General features: G+C 44.3%; 1 long non-coding RNA gene across 1 annotated transcript in view; it reads right to left on the bottom strand.

Moving 5' to 3' along the window:
• LOC129699281 (uncharacterized) overlaps nucleotides 1–17664 on the bottom strand; it is a 62282-nt gene extending 44618 nt beyond the window's left edge. Inside the window, exon 1 of the long non-coding RNA XR_008723816.1 lies at nucleotides 17489–17664. This is a non-coding gene — a long non-coding RNA (uncharacterized LOC129699281). The remainder of the gene's footprint in view (nucleotides 1–17488) is intronic.
• Between the last annotated feature and the right edge of the window lie 1150 nt (nucleotides 17665–18814).

Raw genomic sequence — 18814 nt, 5'->3', positions numbered from 1 at the left:
CTGAAATGAGGAGCAATGTCTTCACTCAAAGGAAAGTGAATCATTGGAATTCTTCACTCCGGGTACCATGGAAGCCCAGTTGTTATGTTCACTGAAAACAGGTAACGATACAATCAAGTGACATGAGTAGAGTGCAATAAAATGGCGCTGAGGTAGAAAATAAGCCAAGATCTTGACGAGTCGCAGAGCAGGCTCAAAGGGCCAAAATGCCGGATGTTTTTTCCTTATGTACTTATGCTATATCTTCTAATGTATTTGGCCCATGTGTATCCTTCTCATGGCTTGTTAAAGAATGGAAGTTTTGTGACCATGGATAGCACAATAAAATTCAGAACCATCCATTGTTTCTTTTCACAAAGGCGGGAAGGTGCTTTCCATTTAAAGAGAGCTTCCGGTGATTTTCTTGGTGATACAAGGAACTGCAGATACCAATTTACAAAATAAAACATAAAGTGCTAGAGTAATTCAGGGATAGGTCCATGTTCATCAGAGATGCTGCCTGACCCGCTGAGTTACTCCAGCACTTGCGTCTTGTTAAGATGATTTTCTTCATTGGTTCTTACCCCCTTCACCGTAACTTCAGTAGATGTTTGTGTAGGAACCAATGGCAGATGCTGGTTTACACCAAAGGTAGAGACAAAATGCTGGAGTAACTCAGCGGGCCCGGCAGCATCTCTGGAGGAAAGGAATAGGTGACGTTTTGGATCGAGACCCTTCTTCTGACTGAAGAAGCGCCCAACCCAAAACTTCACCAGACCCGAAATGTCACCTGTTTCTTTTCTCCAGAGATGCTGCCTGACCCGCTGAGTTTCTCCAGCATTTTGTGTCTTCAGTAGATGTTTAATGGTCAGATGTTTTTCCATGTAATCAGAGCTTGCTTTGAGAGTTACATTAGTTAGAGGAAAATGAATGCACTGACTGAACATGAGCCGAGAACAGTGCCAGAGATCGGTGTCACAGCGATCTATTGATGCAAAGCTGGTTTTGCATCTTAATTATTAAAAAAGCTTAGAAATAGCCATCTGTAATATTGTGTAATCAACATAAATGAATAAATCCACCACAAGAACTTGTAGATGTTAAATCGCATTGCAGAAGGCAAATTTTGCCTCTTGACAGCCTCAGCTGTTCAGCTGCAGAAACTGATAAAAGGTGTAGAAATAGTGCTGACTCGTAGAACAAAGAAAACTGCAAAAGGTTCTGATAAGGTGGGGAAGAGAAACATAGCTTCAACAGCGGTAGGTGTGAAGTGATGCATTTTTGCAACAATCAAACACCGTATGGTACTGGGAATGAGCAAAGGGATTAAGGGGTACACAGGATAATAAGACGGTGACTCTGTTCTGGAGCTGCTGATTCATCTGGGTCCGATCTGCGTCACACAAGGCAGGAAAATCTCTGACAGTCTTGTGCTAGTTAGGGACACAATTGCCTGCACATGGCACAGGGGTGTTGAGACTAGCTTTGTCTCTTTGGACTTGGAATAGTCATTATGCAAAAAAATTAAAATATTGGAACATGGATTTGATAAACAATTTTGCCAAAATGGAGAGTGATTTTATAATAGGATATAAATTATAAAATCACTCTCGATTTGGAGAAAAGGTCCATAGAATAATAATAATAATACATTTTATTTGTATAGCGCTTTTCAAGGACTCAAAGTCGCTTTACATGGTGCGTCAAGAACAAAACAAAATAGAGCAGTAAGACAGAGATGCAAAGGCGAGGGGGACATGGGACTAAGGGTATGCAGAGGTGAAGAGATGGGTCTTGAGGCGGGACTGGAAGAGGGTGAGGGACTCAGAAGTTCGGATCAATTGTGGGAGGGAGTTCCAGAGCCTGGGAGCTGCCCTGGAGAAGGCTCTGTCTCCAAAAGTGCAGAGGTTGGATTTCAGAATGGAGAGGAGACCGGCTGAAATGAATCTGAGGGACCGTAAGGGTTGGTAGGGGGAGAGGAGGTCAGTGAGATAAGGGGGGGCCAAGTGGTTTAGGGCTTTGTAGGTGAAGACCAGGATTTTGTAGATGATCCGGTGGGAAATGGGAAGCCAGTGAAGTTCTTTGAGGACTGGGGTGATGTGCTGCCAGGATTTGGTGTGGGTAATGAGTCGGGCGGCTGCATTCTGGACCAGTTGGAGTCAGTTGATGTTGCTGGAATTAATGCCAAAGAGAAGAGAGTTACAGTAGTCCAGTCGGGAGGAGATGAGGGCATGGATGAGTCTTTCAGCAGCGGGGGGTGTGAGAGAGGGTCTGATTTTGGCAATGTTGTGGAGGTGAAAAAATGATGTTTTGACAACATGGCGGATGTGAGGCTCAAGAGAGAGGGTTGTCAAAGATCACGCCAAGGTTGCGGTCCTGAGGAGATGGGGAGACAGTGGTGCCGTCAATAGTGAGAATGGGGTTGTTAATTTTGGTAAGTGTTGATTTGGAGCCAATGAGGAGAAATTCTGTTTTATTACTGTTTAATTTAAGGAAGTTGAGTTGCATCCAAGATTTGATGGCTGACAGACAGGAGTTGATATGGGAGAGAGGGGGGTGGTGGGGGGACGTGGTGCTGAGATAGATCTAGGTGTCATCAGCATAGCAATGGAAGTCCAGTTTGAAGTGACGGAGTATACGACCAAGGGGGAGGATGTAGATGATGAAGAGGGGACCGAGAACAGAGCCTTGGGGAACGCCTTGAGTGACAGTGGCTGTAGCAGAGGTGTGGTTATGGAGAGAGATGAAGTGGGATCGGTTGGAAAGGTAGGAACAGAGCCAGCTGAGCGCAGAACCTTCAATGCCAAGGCCTTTAAGTCTGGTATGCAGGAGGTTATGGTTCACAGTATCGAAGGCTGCACTCAGGGCGAGGAGGATGAGGATGTTGAGGGGACCAGTGTCAGCAGAGGTGAGGAGGTCATTGAGGACTTTGAGGAGAGCAGTTTCTGTGCTATGGAGGGGGCAAAAGCCAGATTGGAGAAGTTCGAATAGGTTATACGCGAGGAGGTGGGAATGAAGTTGTGACGCGACGATACGCTCCAGGGTTTTTTTAAAGAAAGGGGAGGTTTGAGATTGGGCGGTAGTTAATGAGAGAGGAGGGATCAAGACAATATGATACGATACGTCCTGATATCATATTTGATATCATATGATACACTTTTCAATATTTTCAATATTTTGCAAAATCACATCCAAATAGAACAAGCTAGTCTCTACACAGACATCAGATACAGAGTGTGTTGGAAATATAAAAGCATCCCAGTACAATCTGGAGTTATAAAAGTTGCCCCTCTGATTTGTGTTTGTTTGTTGTATCCTGCCTTTTGCCATGTTCATCAGGATGGATGAAGGGATAAAGGAGATAATGATGCAACCAATCAAATGGCCTGTACCAATTTCAATCCTTCTCATACACACTGTTTGCACCTAAAAGTTACAGTCATATAATCATAGTCATACAGCGTGGAAACAGGCTCTTCAGCTCAACTTGCCCAACCAACCACATCTACCAATGTCACATCTATCCTAGTCCCACCTGCCAGTGTTTGGCCCAATCCCTCCAAACCCTCCCTAACCATGTACCTGTCTAAATGTTTCTAAAATATTGGGATAGTACCTGCCTCAACTACCTCCTCTTGCAGCTCATCCCATTCACCCACCAATGTGTAAAATAGTTACCCATCAGATTCCTATTAAATCTCCCCCCCCACCAACCACCTTAAACCTATGTCCTCTGGTTCTTGATTCCCCTACTCTGGGTAAGAGACCCTGTGCATTTACATGATTTATACTCTATAAGAGCACCCCTCATCCTCCTGCCATCCAGGGAATAGAGTCCAAGCCTGCTCAAACTCCCCCTGTAGCTCAGGCCCCCAAGTCATGGCACCATCCTCTTAAATTTTCTCTGTACCTTTTCCAGTTTGACAACTTTTTGCCCCCTTCTGCCTAGATGCACGGTCAGTCTGCAGATTTATGAGCAAGTGCAACTCTTTCGCACTAGCCTTTGAAGCCAGAGTTAATCTCAGCAAAAGTAGGGTTTATTTGACAATTGGTATATCCAACACTTTGTCCCCTTCACCATCTGATCCAATTCCCAGAAGCTTTTGGGAGAAAGGGTCTGAGGAGGGAGTGCATGCACCATGGACTGGTAGAGTGCGTAACCAAGCTGAAGCAACCTTTCATCTGCATTGCAATGGAGAATATGGTCATCGTGCTTGAGTTCCTTGCCTTACTCCAGCACTGGTTTCCAGGTAGACTGGAGATCAAAATGGGACCTGGTCTGTCGAGACACGAGGTTCAAATCACCAGAACAAAAAGGAGGAAAATGTATCCAAAGATGGCCTTGTGGCAATGCCATCTATGTGCTTGGCCATGTCCAGCAGTACACAGAGTCTGGTTAGAGGAACATGCACTGAGTTTCTGCCTGTACTCTGTGTTGTGTGGAATGCATCTGGTCATGGTGTGTTAGAATATTCCCTTTGGCTGGAATTTGCCACACAATCTAACCCTCATGGAAATGTTTATGCAGCCCTTTTAACTAAAGTCAATCACGCAGGGGGCTGATAGAAAATGGGGATGATAAATCCCATGGAATGATTCCCCTAGCTGACTGCCATAATAATTTGGTAGAAAACCAGAACATTTAGAAGGCCCCAAGATCTCGTTGGGCTGATAGCTTTCTATAACAGGGCTCCTACAACAGAACACAATACTCCAAATGTGGCCTTGCCAACATCTTGTACAACTGTAACTGTACTGAGGCTGCAGAGAATGGCTCAATTCATGGAAGATGCAGGTGAGTAATGAAGAACGAGCCAAGGAATTAGAGTATGGTGCCTAAAGGCCGTGACAATACTTTGGAAGTCAGAAGTAGGTTACCTTGTCTAAAGAGAAGTCAATCAAGATGGATACTTTGATAGGACCTTATTTTTCTTTAAGTAACAGTGAGTTAGTGTAGCACCATCAGTGTGAAGAAGGTATTAAGTAAAAAAGTAAGAAAAAAGCAGTGATGTAATAGGTTGAAATAAACAAGCTCCATTTTTGAGGATTTATGATTTGTGTGTGCTTGAAAAATGAGAGCCTTGGAGACCAAATTAACCCACATAGTTTCAGTTTACATGAGGTAGATGTGTCCACTGATCATCAAATGAAAGGGAACCCAGCAAGTCTATGCAATGCCTTCCCTCCCTTCACTTATTCTGAAAACCTCCATTGGGTTTTAACAAATCCCTTCCCCTTCATGAATGTGACACCCTAGTCAAAATAGTTATTGATTGCAAAACACAAGAATCTATTCATTTCTTTAAACATGTGTAATTCAAGCTGTTCCGTTGTCCTGCAAATTTATTTTGGTTTACTTCCACTTAAAAAAAATATTTATAATTTTTTTTCAATTTCACAACTTGAAGTAAAAGCTGACATTTCAGAAATCATTCAACGGGAAGCAGAGGTGATGAGAAGAAAGTAGGATTAACATTTCAGATCTGACAAAATGTAATTAACTAAAATGTTAATCCTGTGTTTTCTCCACTTGCAGTCAGAGCTGTTAAGATTTTCCGGAATGTTCTATTTTTGTTTTTAATGCCTTGATTAACTATGACACTATTTTGTTCTTACTTATAATAGAGGAAGAAAAAAACATGTTTTTGTTCCGTACATTGAAGATCAAATACATTCAACCATTGAATAAATATTAAAAGGTATAACAAACCATAATGTGCTACTTAATTCAAAGTCCATTATGATTAAGTATTTACCAGGAATTTTGGCACCCTAAAATCTGATTTATTTCGTTCTTAAACCAACATGAAGTATGTCTAATTGTGAATTAAACCTTGTAATATGAAAATCCATGGCTGACGAATTAAAGCTCCATTAATCATTTCCAACAGAGTGTGGCAGGGATAGTATTCTGAAGTGAGATCTGCATGCAGCTATTTGCTGGAATAGATCCTGTCATGTAAAGCCATTTGAATTTAAGTAGCATCCTCACTGTAATAAAACCTTTCCAAACATTTTCTAGATTATCAAACTGAGTGGTGACATGAGAAAAGTTGAGCAAGTTATTGAAGGCCTGTAATTAAATCTGGGGATTTCTATAGTGTGCGATGTGCCTCAGTATTGTTTCAAGAGGATTATTGAACAATTGCATGCATGATAAGTCTCTTAAGCTAGCCTTGCATCCTTTGCTCTTTAATTGACGACTGTTCCTTCAGCTGTCCCAGGTCTAAATTTTGGAAATCCCTTGCTGAGTTTTCAAGATTACAACAGTGTCTCCACTTCACTGGCTGCAATGGACAGGAAAATACAAGGCCATAAATGGCTGTATATAAAAGCAAGTCTTGCTATACTTTTAGAAAATCTTTCTCTTTTTCCTACAAAACACGTTTTAACCAGAATTCCTGGTCAAGTATTTGGTCATTTCCTAATCTTTCATTTGCCCAGCCTTAGTTTTTGGCTTCGTTTCTGCACAGCATCCTGGAATGTTTTATTACAAGAAAGGTGCAGCATCCTGGAATGTTTTATTACAAGAAAGTTGTGTGTGGTCATGGGTGAGCAGGGTTACCTGTTATTGATCATCGTATAATTACCAAGCACTGATTAGAACAACAGATAGAAGATTTATGTTTTGCTAATGCAACAAAATCTATTCCAAAGAGCTTTGTCAAATAACACTTAGGATCAAAAATTTACAGACAATTATGGCAATATTTCAACTGCAAATTATACAAGGGTATTTGATGGGTGACATTTTGTGAAACCAATTAAGCATTCCATTTGAACCAAGGCAGGCTGATAATGCTAATTGCTTGCAGTCGATACCCATGTTACTGGGATATTTTCTGTTCCCTAATTGGTTTACAGACTTGTCTTCCAGAGTGCTGCATCAGCAAGCAAGAAAATTGCCTATCAATGTAAAGAGTGCTCTTACAAATCTGAGCCTGGGAGTAAAAAGAGTCGATGAGAAGCTCTTATTTCCATAAATTTAACGGAGTAGATAACTCTTCAATGATTGCTTGATTTAAATTGATGGGAAACAAGTACAGGGGGTGGGGGAGGTGGGGATGTGAGATTTTGTTAAATGCAGAGAGTGATTAAGGTCTGGAATTCACTTACTGCAATGCTGGTGAAAACAGTCGATCAGTAGCTCCAAAGGGAATTGCTTAGGCATGTGAAGAAAAATAATTTGGAAGGCTATGTGTAACGGGTATAGCTTGGACCCAATAGCAGCACAGCATCAGGCAGGTATAATTGGTAATGAACCTTATTACGATACTGTTACACAGAGTAGTAACACAAGAATGGGTACACCGTACTCACACAGAGGCTCATGATTGAGCGAGGGTTCTGAAGAGGGTCAGGCAGGAGACGTAGTCGGGGTAGCGGAAGGTCCAGTAACCAGGAGATCCAACACACGATGCAAACAAACCAGCGAGGGAGAGACGAAAGGAGAGTCGAAGTCAAGCAGGTAGTCGAGGAGCCATTGCAAGGCTACACCAAACAGCCCAGGCAGACAGAAATCAGGAGGTCGGGGACAGAAGGCAAAGGTGCTATCCGGGAAGACGACAGGACGGAATGGTCTGGGGCAGGCAGGTTTGAATCCGTGTAGGCAGTCGGAAAATCGCTGGAGAGTCTTGCATGAATGCTGAGAACAATCTGGCACTGTGCGAATGGTGAGGAGAGTCTATATACCTGGTTAATAGGTGATCAGAGGCAACTGAGTGCAACAGGTGAGGAGATTTAGGCTGATGAGAGGGGAGTGGCAGGTAGGGAGAAGGAGGGACTGGTGGAAAAGTACCGGGAGGTGAAGTGGATGAGAATGAGGAGAGGGCAGACTGTGACAGAACCTCCCCCCCCCCCTCCTCAAGGGACGGCTCCTGACGTCCCAAAACAACAAACAAAAAAAACAAAAAACCAATAAAGAAAATAAACCCAATCCCACGAAGAGTTGGGTGGGAGGAGGGGGACCGGAAGAGGGCTAATATTCGTCCGAGACATCCATGTCCACATCCTCCTCCATGGCATCAGAGGAAAGCTCCTTCTCATCATCACTGGGCACCTCAGAGGCGACAGACTCTCAGGGGCAGCTACCCCTCTGGGAGTGGCAGACTTGAACGGCTGGTCGGGATGACGCTGGTGAAACTCCCTGATGAGGGAGGCGTCCAGGATGTGGCGAGCAGGAACCCAGGACCTCTCCTCTGGACCGTAACCCTCCCAAACGACCACGTATTGGAGACCCCTCCCGCGACGGTGGGAGCGCTGGAGGCGGTGCACCGTAAATGCGGGGCCTCCGTCGATGAGACGAGGAGGTGGAGGAGGAGGAGGGACTGTGGGGACCAGGGAGCTCCCCCGGACTGGCTTTACTCTGGACACGTGGAACGTAGGATGGACCCGCATGGAACGAGGCAACTTGAGCCTCACAGCCGCTGGGTTGATGACCTTCTGGATCTCAAAGGGACCGATGAACTTGGGTGCCAACTTCTTGGACTCCACCCTCAAGGGAAGGTCCCGGGTCGACAGCCTCATCTTCTGGCCCGCGAGGTAGGTGGGGGCCTGGGTGTGGTGACGGTTGGCAGCCGTGGCGTAACGGTCCACGGAGCGGAGAAGAGCCGCCTTGGCTTGGGTCCATGTCCTGTGGCAGCGACAAATGAAGGCCTGGGTGGACGGGCAGGAAACCTCTTTCTCCAGCGCTGGGAACAGTGGAGGATGGAACCCGTAGGCACACTGGAAAGGGGAGAGCCCAGTGGCCGAGCTTGTCAGGGTGTTGTGGGCGTACTCCACCCACAACAACTGCTGGGACCAGGAGGAGGGATGCTTAGACACCATACACTGCAGCACCGTCTCCATCTCCTGATTCTTCCTTTCAGTCTGGCCGTTTGACTGGGGATGAAATCCGGATGTCAGACTCACGGTGGCACCCACCAGCGTGCAGAACTCCCTCCAGACCCCAAAAGCAAACTGGGGTCCCCAGTCGGAGACCACATCGACGGGGAGACCATGGAGCCTGAAGACGTAGAGTACTATGAGCTCGGCCGTTTCCTTTGCTGACGGAAGCTTGGGCAGGGGCACAAAGTGAGCCATCTTGCTAAATCTATCGACCATGGTCAGGATGGTGGTGTGACCACTGGATGGGTGCAGGCCGGTAACGAAGTCCAGGGAGATGTGGGACCATGGTCGATGGGGTACAGGCAGTGGAAGTAGATGACCCGCAGGAGCTTGGTGTGAGACCTTGTGCCGGTTGCAAACGGGGCAGGCGTTGACAAACTCCCGAGTGTCCTCCTCCAGTGATGCCCACCAGAACCTCCGTAACACCATCTCCTTGGTCCGCTGAATGCCGGGGATGACAGGCCTCTCTCAGGGGCGGACATGGAGTAAAGGCGACCCCTAGGAGGAGCGGAACCAGGCAGGAGGTCTATGGCGCAGTTATAGGGCCAATGAGGAGGAAGGGAGGTGGCCCTAGACTTGCTAAAAACCCAGGAATGGGTACACCATACTCACACAGAGGCTCAGGATTGAGCGAGGGTGCCGAAGAGGGGCAGGCAGGAGACGTAGTCGGAGTAGCAGAAGGTCCGGTAACCAGGAGATCCAACACACGATGCAAACAAACCAGCGAGGAACAGACGAAAGGATAGTCGAAGCCAGGCAGGTAGTCGAGGAGCTGTTGCAGGGATACACCAAACAGCCCAGGAGAGAGGCAGACAGAAACCAGGAGGTCGGGGACAGATGCTGAGGCGCTATCCAGGAAGACGACAGGACGGAATGGTCAGGGGCAGGCAGGTTCAAATCCGTGTAGGCAGTCGGAAAATCGCTGGAGAGTCTTGCATGAATGCTGAGAACAATCTGGCACTGTGCGAATGGTGAGGAGAGTCTATATACCAGGTTAATAGGTGATCAGAGGCAACTGAGTGCAACAGGTGAGGAGAGTTAGGCTGATGAGAGGGGAGTGGCAGGCGAGGAGAAGGAGGGACCGGTGGAAAAGTACTGGGAGGTGAAGTGGATGAGAATGAGGAGAGGGCAGACTGTGACACTATGAGAAAACAGTAGTGGAATTGGATTGTCTCTGCAAGGAGTTGGACGGATTAGCTGGGTGAATGGCATGTTCCTGTTGTGTAATTATTCTATGATTCCACCAGATAAGATGCCACAGGGTGGCACAGTGGCACAGCAGTAGAGTTGCTGCCTTACAGCACCAGAGGCCCAGGTTCAATCCTGACTATAGGTGCTGTTTGTGTGGAGTTTGCACATTCTCCCTGTGACTGCACGAGTTTTCTCTGGGTATTCTGGTTTCCTCCCACACTCTAAAGACGTTCAGGTTAATCGGTTAATAAATTTTTGGCAAAATTGTAAATTTTCTCTAGGATGTAAGATAGTGTATGGAGTGATCACAGGTCGGTGAGGACTCGATGGACTGAAGGGCCTGTTTCCACGTTGTATCTCTAAAGTCTAAAGAACCTTTCATTTTCCTAGATAGATGAGTATCACAGATGATATCATCAATGAGTGATACACGCACGTCGCCATTAACCAAATAATTTGGACTTCATTGTGCAACATATATGTTTTGTTTGCTCTTATTTCATATAGGAACATTATGCCTGATTAATTTGCTGTCCACCTAAATGGACAATATGCAGACAGTGCAACCCTTAACTGGATACCTTCAAACTACTTGCTGGCTATATATTCCCGAGTGTGCTACAACTTGTAGTGAGGTGCCTTTTGCACAAATTAATCACTCATTCTGATACTATAGGGGTATTCATGGCCACACCATTCAGCAACCATATAGTTTTGGAAACAAAGCCTTGGCAATGTCTGACCATGGATGGTGAGTCATGTTCCTCGCCAGTAGACACAGGGATGCCAGTCAATGGAGACCAACACCTTGCAGTGTCTTCAAACGTAGAAGCTCTTACCTGGACCTTTAGTTTAGTTTAGTTTACAGATACAACGCAGAAACAGGCCCTTCAGCTGACCAAGTCTGCACTAACCAGTGATCCCCCACACATTAACACTACCCTACGCACACTAGGGACAATCTTACATATATACCAAACCAATTAACCTACAAACCTTTGGAGAGTGCGAGGAAACCGAAGTATTCGGTGAAAATCCAGGCAATTCGGGGTGAACATACAAGCACCATACAAACAGCACCCGTAGTCAGGATCGAACCCGGGTCTATGGCGCTGTAAGGCAGTAGCTCTACCACTATGCCATCATGCCAATGATCTTCCTGAAGAAAAATGCCTATGTATAAGAGAACACAAGGAAATGGAAGCAAGAGACATCCACCTGCCCCCTCTGGCCTTTCCCTTCCATTCAATATGACCATGGCTGTTTTGCCTGTCGATTAAACATATTAGTCTGCCTTTACTATATCTATCACCACACATATTGTGCCTACTACACATTCCATATGTAATCCAGTCCAGATCTTCATCCCAACCCCGGACTATTGATAACAGCACTTCACCATCTCATAGTCAGACTTGATGCTGACAATGGAGACGATAGCATGTAATGTTTCCTCCGCTTGTGTTACAATGAAGCCTATGAGTTATTACTCCTGTGTATGGGTCTCATTACACAACACTACTCCAGAAGAATAAAGATATAAGAGACTATAGACACTGTAACCTTGAGCAAGAAAGAAACTCCTGGGAGAATTCAGCAGGTCAGGCAGCATCTGTGGAGGGAAATAAACAGACGTCACTTTGGGATGCAACCCTTCTTCAGACTGATTGAGGGTCACGATCTAAATATGCCGTCTATACATTTCCCTCCACAAATGCAGCCTGACCTGCTGAGTTCCTCCGCAGCTCTTTACCCTAGAGGAAGCCTCAATGCCTCCTCTGTGTCAGTTCACCAGAGCCATTACTTCCTCGATTTTTCAAAACCATTATCAACCTCAACCTTGCATATTTCTAATGATCGAGCATTCCAGAGATTCACGACATTCTGTGAAAATAAATTTTGATGTACCTCATGTTTAAACGATCTGTCCACATCTTGTAACCTATATTTTGTGACTCTCCAATTAGTAAAAACATTTCAATATCTACCCCGTCATTTCCGCTCAGGATTTCCTCTGTCGCAATGAGGTCACCTTTCATTCTTTATAATTTATCTATAGACTCAATAAATACAGATCCAAATTCAGATTTTACATGGGTGGTGTCCCCACCATATACAGTATGCTGCAAGAAGACCTTTGGCCATGTTCTCATGCACTGACTGTCAATGATCCTCGGGGACAATGAGACTGAGACTCAGATTCTTAACTTCCTCATCACTGGATCTTTCCAAACCTCTGAAATACATCCCTGCTACATTTATGCCACTGCCAAGAAGATTGGCAAACAGCCAGAGATTTTCAGTGGTCCCACATTTCCATGGGAGATAGTCTTGGATGAGGGATTAGCCTGGTTTACTTGACCCCTAATTTCATACCAGACTCCGCCTCATTGTTCCAGAACACCAATATATTGTTGCAGAACAGCAATGCTTCAGTGCGAGAGACCCAGGTTCGATCCTGGCCTTGGGTACAGTCCATGTGGAATTTGCATGTTTTCCCTGTGACCATGTGGGTTTAATCAAAGCCATGCGGGTTTGTAGATTAATTGGCCTCTAGAAATTGTCCCTTGTGTGTCAAGAGCAGATACAAAAGTAGGACAACATAGAACTAGTGTGAATGGTGATCAAAGGTCAGCATTGGCCATGGGTGGCCAAAGCTTATCTCTAAACTAAACGCTTATCTCTAAACTAAAAAACAAAAGTCGTACAGGCAGCAGAATACAAAATAAGATTGGGGTGCAGATGGTGAAATACTAATGCCTGCATCACTCGAAGGCACAGTACAGTATTCATCAACCAGAGAATGCAGATAAATCATCAACACCTGCATATGCTACAATATTCTGTCAACGAGAGAATGTAGTAAAAGGCAAGTGAAGAAGAGAAAGGAGCAGAGCAAGGAGGAGGAAGATGGGAAGGAGGGGGAACAGATTGGCAACTGGAGTTCATGTCGAGGGAGCCTTATCTTCTGGCTAAACGCCAGGATGGTGCAGTGGTAGCGTTGTTGCCTTACAGCACGAGAGACCCACGTTCGATCCTAACTACGGGTGCTTGTCTGTACAGAGTTTGTACGTTCTCTCTGTGACCTGCATGGGTTTTCTCCGAGATCTTCAGTTTCCTCCCACACTCCAAAGACAACAGGTTTGTAGGTTAATTGGTTTGGTATAAATGTAAATTGCCCCTAGTGCGCGTAGGATAATGTGTGGGGATCGCTGGTTAGTGTGGACTCGATGGGCCGAAAGGCCTGTTTCTGCACTGTATCTCTAAACTAAACTAAAAACTAAACTAAACAGAGTGGTCCCAATTGCATGAATCGAAATGGACACCAGAGAGAAGCACTTCTGCCAATTCTCACCGGAAATTCTATTCCTGTCAGTCTAGCAAGATAGGTGGGTACAGGTGATTTGGGTTTGATAGGCAGATGGGTGGATTAGTGACAAAAACAAAAGGTGAAAAGGAGACAAAAGGAGAGGTCAGGAGGAGTGAAATGTAAAGCCGGAGGGAGGAATGTGGGTGGAAGGGTGTGGATGGAGGGGAAAGATAGGAAAGGAATTTGGGAGGAAGGGTTAATTTGGGGGGTGGGCATTCATTCCAGCTGCTCCATTGCTTGGAGATTGTCAGTGCTGGAGGTGCTTCCCTGGCCACCCATGCCAGGCTTCCAGTAGAGTGGCTCTGCTGGGTCACAAGACTCAGGGGAACAACACAGTGGCGCAACGGTAGAGTTACTGCCTTACAGCTCGCCATTGGCTCTAGTTCCATCCTGACTACTGCTGTCTGTGTGGAATTTGTACGTTCTCAATGTGACTGCATATGTTTTCTCCAGGAGCACCGGTTTCCTCCCATATCGCAAAGACGTGTGGGTTTGTAGGTCAATTTGCCTCTGTAAATTGTCCCTTGTAAAGTGTGTAGGATATAACTAGTGTATGGTGATCACTGGACTGCATGGACATGGTGGACCGAAGGGCCTGTTTTTCACACTGTATCTAACTAGATTAAACTAAACCTGGCCTTTACTACTGCCAGTGGCATCTCAACCTCTCTCTGTATTTTATTGAGCACTCTGCCCTTTCCATGAAAACCATTGTCATCCACAATCAGCACTGGAGAATGTGGTTGAGACCCCTGAGGAATTGTAATGCAAAGGAAAAGTGCACTAGCATGCTAAATTGGACAAGGTGTCTGTATGAAACATGCAATTCCTACTTTAATGTATTCTATATTCAAACTGAACTCATAGTTTATTTAAATTACGCTTTTGCCTAAGTTTGTGATTCTGAAGTTGCAGGTTGAGCTGATGGGCCAACACTATTATATTGATGCTGGTGTACAGACTCAGGTTACAATGCTGAATAGCAGTTACCTGACCAAGTCACACTCTTGTTGCAAGGGCAAAAATATTAAAATGTTATTTTGTAGTTAAGGTTCATTCAAGTGTTATAATATACAATGCGCAATCGATTGGAGTTTAAATGGAGAGTGCATCTTCGTCGCATGATGGTAAATCTATATCTAAGTGAATAAATGAGAATGAATTGTTGGTCTATGCTTGGTTTAACGCTAAATAGGTTTTCACCTATTCGCTGAGTTATTCACAAACTAGGGTATAAGAAAGACATCGGAATGCTTTTAATCTCTGGATCTGAACAACAAAATCATGTTCCTTTTCACCTGTGCAAAATAAAACAGTATTCAGCATCAACATTAGGCTTTCTGCAATCTAATAATGAAACCATTGCATGCCTCAATCCCAGAAAGGAGTCAGTTTGAGCCTCCAGCTTCATAAACAGAATAACTTCAGCCAAAGCAATGGCGGAATTCCCCGTTCTTCCACTTCCTAGGCCACAGAGAGGAAAATTGACCCAAATTCATATTTTTTTTCTGTTTCTCTCCTATTTTGTTCCCTTGCCCTCCCAAACATAGTGTTTGTAAGTCAATTTTCCTCTGCCTTGAACCAACCAACATCTTTCCTGGCCCCTGTGTTCATTGATGTTATCAATATAATCCATTTTCATCCAGATTGAGAGAACAACTCACTTAGTTCCATTCTCATCTGTCCAGCCTTTCCAATGCATTCATGGCTGAGCTCCATCATGCTGCTCTCATTACTGATTCACCTTCTTCATACCTGTGCTCCTCACTCTGATCCTTAGAACGTCAAATCTTAACTCTTAAATCCTTCAAATTACTCTTCCATCTCCGTCCTCTTTGCTGCAATGCGTTCAGGCCTTCCTAACTTAATTTAGGTATATGCTAGCCTTCCGCAACCAGCTACACTGAAATTACTCTGCAAAAGGTTCCTCCTGATATTTGTTCTGTCTTTGGTAGAGATGGTCTCGCCATACTTCTTTGGTTTAATTTAGTTTAGAGATGCAGCATGGAAACAGGCCCTTCGGCCCACCAAATCCATGCCAACTAACAATCACCCCATACACTAGTTCTATCCTACACTCGAGGGACAATTTTCAGAAGCCAATTAACCTACAAACCTATATGTCTTTGGAGTGTGGGAGGGAACCAGAGCATCGGAGAACTAAACCTAACCAGAGAAAACCAATGTGGTCACAGGGAGAATGTATAAACTCCATACAGTCAGCAACCGTGGTCACGATCGAACTCCATCAGACAGCAACTGCACCACTGCATTACTGTGTTGATCCCCTGAGACGTGTTCCAGAGGAGCCACTGTGCCACCTTAATCTTCTATCATTGTTTGAAAGGATGACACTTGCTTGGTTCCATTCTTATGTATCCAATGAACTCAAGACTGAGCTCCCTCGTTTTTTTCATAAACTTGAAATCCTCCAAAACTCTGCCATTTCCGTCCTGACATTCATCAAGTTCCACTCACTCATCAGTTGTTGCCAACCTCTCCTGATTCCCCGTTAAGCAAAGACAATTGTTCAATTAACATAATTGTTGCCATTTCTTGCATGATCTTACCCCTTTCTAAATGTGAAATCTCCTCCCACCTTATATTCACTGAGATATCTGTTTCTTTATAATTCTAGTCTATGACCACAGTTAATTGCTAAACCATTTTCAAACACCTTATTGAGTTTAATTTACTTTGGTTTAGGGATAGTAGGGACACAGGCCCTTAGGTTCACCAAGTCTATGTTGACCATCCATCACCCCTTCACACTAGTTCTATGTTACTCCACTTTCGCTTGCATTCCCTACACAGAAGGGACAACTTACAGAGGCTAATCAACCTGCAAACCCACGTCTTTGGGATGTAGGAAGAAACTGGAGCATTTGAAGTAAAACTCACGTGGTCACAGTGAGAATGTGCAAACTCCATGCAGACCTGACATATGGATCTATCTCGGGTCTCTGAGGCACAGAGGCAACTGCACCACTGTGCCGCCCAATCATGGGAATGTTCTCCCAAAACTCTTTGCTGTCTGAAGAAGGGTCTCGAACTGAAACGTCACCCATTCCTTCTCTCCAGAGATGCTACCTGTCCCTCTGAGTTAACCCAGCATTTTGTGCCCATCTTTGCTTTATCAGCTCTTTTCAATTGGGAAGTTATGTTCTCTGCTCTGCTCAACGTTCTTCATCTGCCCTAAAATCTCCATACACGCCTTGTTGCTTAATAATCCTCCCGTGAAATGCCTCAGTTATGCTGAAGGTGTTATGAAATGGAAGTTTGCCGTTTGTTGTTTCTTGTGCATGGAAACATCAGATGTAACTACACTTTACCAAATTCAATGTTTACATTCATGAATTAAAGAGTAGTATGAGGGTGGAAGAGAAAATTAGAATAAGGAGTTGAGAGATTAGAGAAGTAAGAGACACAGCAGGAATAGTCACTGTATTGAATTTAATTTATAATTTTAGGATAAATAAATGTCAGCTCTTCATGTTTTAATGTAGTTGACAGATAATCCTATACAATTGTATGAATGCTTTGCATTATACTCCCAAACAGAGCACCCAGCATGCAACACTTAAATATTCAACGAAACATCATCATAAATTTCTGCTGAATGATCATTCATTCTGTACTATAACCTCAGGAAAACTGATGAAATATCATTGTCTGAAGTAATATTACAATGTTGCTTTTGCTGCTTGAGTTCAAGAGCACAAATAATGTGATAATATTGCTTGTATAAAATGAAAGCCTAAATATACAGACATATTCAGGGAAATGCTTTCCACTTTTCTAAAGTATTTGCGTAATTGCATAAATTTGTCAAAACAAGGACCAGTCTAGACAGCATTCCTAGCGATGATAACAGATTGATTTTTCCAGGATATTTCAGTGTTTGTCAGTGAGAGTTTGAATAGACAACATGATCTGTGCAATCTGTTTTTGGATCAAGAAACTGAGCAATTGAGAAAGCAGTTAATGTCATAGCAGGCTGAACTGTTTCCTGACAATATGCTTATGAAGGTGATTTAATAGTAAGATTAAATGAGAACTTACCAGTTTGAAGTTTGATCTTGATTTTATGAGGAGTTACGATGAGCGATTACGTGAAGAAGGGCCGTCCGTCTGCGTGCGCGTCAATCTTCAAAGCAGCGGTGTTAAATCACAGATAAAACGAAGACCTGAGAATAGTAAGATTGTGAAGAAACTAGAACTTCCATATGACCTTGATAGTATGAGGGTGGGAGCGGTGGGCACGTAATCGCTCATCGTAACTCCTCATAAAATCAAGATCAAACTTCAAACTTGTAAGTTCTCATTTAATCTTACTATTTTACTTTGGAGTCACATGAGTGACTACGTGAAGATTTCAAAGCTCTGTGATTTTACGCCGGTTACGAATCAAAGCGTCACACACTGAATGGATTGACCATGGATGCGTGTAATCATTAAAGCATTCAGACATTACGTAGTTAAGTAAAGAAACTGATGCTTTAAATGAAAGAAAATTTTTTTAAAAAAGTTACCCCTCCCAACCTTGGGGGGGAAACTAAGGGACATAACTTAAAATGGGACGTGCAAACACTCCCAGTCCGGTTATGGGTTTGTTATAAAACCGGTGGACCGTTATTTAATTCGTCCATCCTGCAGCCACTAGGATGTCGTCAAGGGGCACATCCATAGCTCTTGCTGCCGACGTAGATGCAGCCCTGGTGGAGTGAGATTTAACCATATAAATGTTTACTCCTGCTACCGCCATTACCTCTTTTGACCATCTGGAGATGGTTTGAGTTGACACCTTTTGGTGTGGTCTTTTTATGGCTGATGAGGACTGATTGTTCTGAGCCTCTGAGGTTCTCCATAACTCTCAGATAGTGGTGTTAGTATGTTACCACCCACACAACCGTTGGTCCTCTGGATATGCCAAGAACTGGATCTCCATCCCTGGCATTCCTGGCCTGCTCTGGTTCCTGATTAAGAATGTTATGTTGTTCATATTGGTGGTCATGTAGTCCAACAGTAGCTTTTGCAGTGTCTGGACTCTTTGTCAGCATACCACCTTCAGGGTTAGTTATAGGCGGTCCCCACTGTTAAAGTAGGGTTTGTACCACGCTCACATCCCATGTGTCAGTGTACCTTGGCCTTGGAGGTCTTAAATTGTAAATTCTCTTCATGACTTTTGGTGTAAAAGGGTGCGTTCCTATCGAACTGTGCCCTGCTTCCGGCATCAGATTGGAGGAGAGTGCGCCTCTGGCACTATAGATGCACTATAACATAGTTTATAGTTATAGTACAGTTGATAGGAACTCCAAGACATCCGTTATCCGAACTGTGTTGTATTTGTTCGGACAGTCCTATGGCTTGAAATGGCCTCCTCAGAAT

Source organism: Leucoraja erinacea, chromosome 1 (genome assembly GCF_028641065.1).
Source record: "Leucoraja erinacea ecotype New England chromosome 1, Leri_hhj_1, whole genome shotgun sequence".
Classification (NCBI taxonomy): Eukaryota; Metazoa; Chordata; class Chondrichthyes; order Rajiformes; family Rajidae; genus Leucoraja; species Leucoraja erinaceus.
The sequence above is the reverse complement of the archived record's forward strand: the minus strand, read 5'-3'. Positions and strand labels throughout refer to the sequence as shown.